Below are 5,528 nucleotides of genomic sequence, written 5' to 3' on the forward strand. Positions count from 1 at the left end.
AAAATAATTGCTAAACAAATTAGAAAACAGAGATCGACATACTTTATCCAACGGTAACCTAATTTGTAATTATAGCAATCTTTACCAATAAACACTAACTCATCAATTTCAAATTATAATAATAAAATAAAGCAGATTGATAGATGAATAAATCAATATTAGAACACCAACCGAGACGAGTCGGTACCCAACTACTTATTCATAGTCGCCAATTTCTAAAAGAACATGATGATGGCGCAGATTACTCAGCTGAGAGGTGCGCGAGATGAGAGCTCATTGCAATCATATGAAAACCTAATTGTACAAAAACGGTAAATGAGTAATTTCATAACAAAAGAGGAAATATGTAATTTATGTTTAAGGATAGGATAAATATGTAATAAAGGCTTTTAGTAAGGGGATATGTGTAAAAATCTCTTGTTTTTATTGTTCTTATTCGTTATATAGTTCTCATTGATATGTTATGTTTCTCGTTTAATTGTTCTCGTTCGATCTATTTATATACGTTCTTGTTTAATTTAAATCACAACTGTTTGGAGTGATGATCTTGATATTCACTGATGTTAGAATTTTAGAAATGTTTGCCTTAATGACGAATTATTGTGAAGTAAAAGCTTAGGTTCAGTGACTCCTTTTAGCATATAATATCTGAAATCTGGTAGTAATGTAAAGAGAAAGAGCAACACAGCCATCAGGCTATAACGAAGTAGGAAATTCTTGGCATTGTTGTCTTTAGATTTGAACTTTATTTCTTTGTAGAGCTTTTAACAGATTTTAAGTATAAGTGTAAAAGTTTTATTTAGATTTATTACGCGATGACAGTTTTTGTTATAAGTAAAAGTTGTGTATATTCAATTAAAGCAACGTTCTCTCCAAAACCTGCCATGCATGTGACAATTTCAATGGATGAAGTACACCAGATCAATCAGGTACTGTAAGAATCATTTATTCGTGTATTGAATGCTGTTATCATTTCTCAACCTTTTCTGCGCAGGCTTCATTAGCTTAGATTGTGGAAGCCCGCAAGGGTCAAGCTACACAGAAAACGCTACAGGCATAAATTATGTTTCAGACGATGGCTTCATAGAAGGTGGGGTGAGTCAAGTCGTTTTTAACTGTTCTGAACGCGTGTACAACACTATTAGAAGCTTTCCCGAAAATAAAAGAAACTGCTACACTCTCAGACCCCAGAAAGGGAAGAATAATAGGTATTTGATAAGGGCGATGTTCTATTACGGTGAATCTAGAGGTCATCCCCCACTATTTGATCTTTATATTGGAGCAGATTATTGGGCGATGATTTATATTCCAAGCCCAGCCAGTTATTACTACCATGAGATGATACACCTCGCCTCATCAGATTACATATATGTTTGCCTCGTTAACACAGATCGGGGAGATCCTTTCATTACATCATTAGAGCTAAGGCTTTTGGATGTCACCATGTATAATGATAGATCACCATCGTCGTTATTTCTTTCGCATCGCAATGATTTTAGTACAAGTTATCCTGTCAGGTAAGCATTAAAATTTCTTATTACTCCTTTTACAGCCATGCTTCAATATTAATTTTTTTTATTTTCTGTAACAGGTATGAAGATGACAAGTATGATAGAATATGGTATCCAGCTACACCGCCTCTGGACCTCTATAGAGCAATACAGACTTCTGATACAGTTTCTTTAAAACCTTTTAGCGAAGAACAAGTACCATTAAAGGTCATGAGCACTGCCATTACACCAGTAAACTCTACATATATATACTATAACTATCAATGGTCTGAAACGACCAGCGTTGATTTTATTGTCTACATACACCTTGCTGAAGTTGAAATACTAGAAAGCAATCAGAAGAGAGAATTCAACATATACAATAATGACAAATGGATTGGAACAGTTTCTCCCTCAACCAACATAACCACCGTAAAAACATACGTATCTTCCAATTCGCCAACCTATGAGCTCATACTAAATAGAACCTTAAACTCAACCCTCCCTCCAATCTTAAATGCACTCGAGATTTATACTTTAAGGCAGTTCCAGCAAAACCAATCAGATGTCCAAGATGGTAAATACATAAGTTTTTTGTTGTAGTATTTTACGAGAATTGAGGCTATTATCATGGTCTTCTCACATATCTTGCCTTAATTTATTGTTTTAGCTACTGCAATCTGGAGTACCAAGTCAACTTATGGGTTAAACAAATTAAACTGGCAAGGAGATCCATGTGTTCCAAAGGAATTTGTTTGGGTTGGTATTAACTGTGACTATAGTTCTCCGAGGGCAGCTAGAATCATTTCCTTGTATGTATTCCAGTTCACAACAACCACCGAATAATATATTGTTTCAATCTAAAAGCACTGACAATAATGTGTTTAATGCAGGAACCTCTCCTCTAGGGGATTGAGTGGAGGGATAGCTGCAGCCTTGGCTAATCTCACAATGATAGAATCATTGTAACTTCTTTCAGTTATATACTTATAGTCTTTAACGTATTACACGCATGTGTACAATGTGCTTATTTTTTTTTCTTTTTCAGGGACTTGTCCTACAATAATTTGACAGGAAGTGTGCCGAACTTTCTTGCTCGACTAGACAACTTGAGGATTCTGTAAGCCACCCGATTGTCATTATAGGATTAAAAGTATTATTTACATGTTGCATAACAATCTTATATGGTCTTCCTTGTAGCAACTTAACCGGAAACAACTTCACACGACCACTTCCAACAGAACTTTTAGCAAAATCACATAAAGGGTCGATATGGTTGAGGTTTGATTTTTTACTAAATTAGAACATCAAGCAAATCTAATCAATATTCACCTAATTTGTTCTAAAGTTTTTTTCTTGAATAAAAAGTATTGAAAAGAGCAGTGGTGAAGATAAAGCCGATAAAAGTTCTTGGATGCACATAATAGTTGTTATTTTAGCACCGGTTATTGGATGCATCGTGGTATTGTCCATCGTTGTATTCATAGTTAAACAACGGAAAAGAAAAGGTCTGCAGTATTCTTAGCTTGTAAACAGATTATCTAATAGATTTATATGTCTCAGTGTCGTAAATGAAGAAGTGATTGTTAACTTTGAATAAGTGAATGCAGCTTTGATTAAAACGGAAGAGGTTTATACACCAGCCAGAAAACAACAGTTTAAAGAGGAGGTTTTTACACCGGACAGAAAACAACAGTTTACATATTCTGAGGTGGTTGGTATTACCAACAACTTCAAGAATGAAATTGGAAGAGGAGGATTTGGAAGGGTGTTCCATGGATATGTTGGAGAGAACCAAGTTGCTGTGAAGATGCTTTCCGAATCATCATCACAAGGTTACAAGGAATTTCAAGCCGAGGTAATTGACAGAGAAAACTATCTTCTAGGATACTGCAATTTCAGTTAGCTAATTCTTTTGCAGCAAGACGACCTATTCAATTTTAAAAGTTATAAAAATAAGCCACAACATGGAAAGCTACAATATTTTCTTCAACAGGTGAAGCTTCTCATGAAAATTCATCATGCAAACATGGGTACTGCAATGACAACAACCACAAGGGAATCATATATGATTTCATGGCTAATGGAAGCTTAGGAAAGCATCTATTTGGTAATAGGATGTAGTTAATGTGTCTTCCCTAATTAAGTAAATATAAATCTGTTTAGAAGCATTACATGTCCTCTTGTCAAGATCCCAGTATACTATGTTGAGCTGATTGCGTTACAATTCATTTGTTTGAGTAGATAGAAGCCCAAATGTCTTGAGCTGGGTAAGAAGGTTGCAAATTGGATGTGATGCAGCAGAAGGTTAATAATTAGGCTACTTAATACTGTCTTGTATTGATTAGGTTTTCAGCATAAATTGGTTTAACAAATTTAGCATGCATGGCTCTATGTTATAGGGCTAGCATACCTGCATCATGGTTGCATGCCACCAATAGTCCATAGAGATGTGAAGTCTTCAAACATATTGTTGAATGATGGTTTCCACGCAAAACTTGCGGATTTTGGGTTGTCCAGAGCTTTTCCTGAAGCAGATGCTACTCATGTAACATCATCAAAACTGGCTGGCACTCTTGGGTACCTTGACCCTGAGTGAGTTTTTCTGGTTAACGTTTTCACTTCTAAAGTTAACAAAAAGAGATATTCATTGCAATAGTTAATATTTTCCCGGAGAAAATTGGTAATTGGAGTTAAAACTTCTGGTTGAAATGTAAAATGCAGGTATCATGCAACTGGTAGGTTGACAGAGAAAAGTGACGTGTACAGCTTTGGGGTGGTACTCCTGGAGTTAATTACAAGCCGACGAGCAATATCAAAGGGCATTTACATAACTAACTGGGTCAAGTCAGCAGTTGAAGAAGGAAATGTTGAAAATATAATTGATTCTAGATTAAACGGGCATTTTAACATTAATTCAGCCCGAAAGGTAGTAGATATTGCAATTGACTGTATTTCCCCTACATCCATTAAAAGGCCAACCATGAGCGACGTGGTGATAGATCTAAGACTTTGTTTGCGAGCAGAAAAAAGTCCTGGAAGTGAATCCATGTCCTTGAACTAAGATAGTGAGCGACCTGTGAACTAAGACTCAAAATGAAGTCTTTAAGCTGTTTTGTTCCAAATGTTCATGTAAAACACGTACATTTCTTATGGTGTGTAGTTTTCTTGTAAAAAAAATTCTTCTTGTGTATTCAAACCAACCAAGTTAGTCAGGGCTGATATTTGATTATTTTCTTTTAAGTTGATATATTACTTACAAATGAAAACGGTTATCGTATAGGAAATCCAACACTTGATAAGATATATCCTGATAAATTTTCAGAAGTACAAACTTTCAAATAGATAAACAGAATTAAAAACATATAAACGCGTAAATTAAGCTAATCGTGTTTAGTGCTAAAAAAGATAGCGCAATCACCAAAATTGAGAAAAAAATCTTCAAATATGAGTAAAAACATTCAGATACGAGGTTTTCAACAATATACGATGGCACACAGCTCTCTTCTGTTTACTTATTAAAACCTGAGAAACAAATTACAATCACAGTGATTGTTTAAATACTAGAACAAAAAACAATTCAGAAGAATGTTGTTGTTGGAACTAAAGAAAAGTTTTTGATGTACCCAAGATTCTTACAGCTAATAATGTCACAACATCCAAATTTAGTTGTGTAAGGTACCACTGATGAGTGAGTGAAAGTTTGTGTTTATCATGTTGAATGCAACGACTTCCTGTAATTGTGCAGGTATTGTAGGTGATGTTGGATTAATCGGGTTGTTCACAGGTCAAGTGGACCCAGTTAATGGTCAAGAGGTGTGAGATCGAGTCATGCTGGAATAAAGGGATTATACCCATGTTTTAGAAGAAGCTGCAAGTAATTGAGAAGTGGTCAAGTTTGACCGAGTTGATGGGATATAACATTTACTAGCTGGTGGCGGAAATAATGGAGTGGAAAATATTCTGCTTATTTTTCTTTGTGTAGTTAGGATTTGTGTTATTTTGTTTTCTGATTTGTACCCCCTTTCTTTTGATTAT

General features: G+C 35.1%; 1 pseudogene across 1 annotated transcript; it reads left to right on the forward strand.

The window, feature by feature from the left end:
* The first annotated feature begins 960 nt into the window (after positions 1-960).
* Positions 961-4,554, forward strand: LOC143554356 (putative LRR receptor-like serine/threonine-protein kinase At1g05700; annotated as a pseudogene). Its single transcript, XR_013139000.1, has 12 exons — positions 961-1,517; positions 1,592-2,067; positions 2,161-2,302; positions 2,384-2,455; positions 2,539-2,610; positions 2,691-2,771; positions 2,859-2,998; positions 3,101-3,348; positions 3,487-3,600; positions 3,735-3,797; positions 3,893-4,085; positions 4,215-4,554. The product of XR_013139000.1 is annotated as a putative LRR receptor-like serine/threonine-protein kinase At1g05700 (transcript).
* Positions 4,555-5,528: the final 974 nt, after the last annotated feature.

This window comes from Bidens hawaiensis, unplaced genomic scaffold, assembly GCF_021521415.1.
Source record: "Bidens hawaiensis isolate Kalapana, Puna unplaced genomic scaffold, B.hawaiensis_p1.1 tig00017667_1, whole genome shotgun sequence".
In the NCBI taxonomy this organism is placed as follows: domain Eukaryota; kingdom Viridiplantae; phylum Streptophyta; class Magnoliopsida; order Asterales; family Asteraceae; genus Bidens; species Bidens hawaiensis.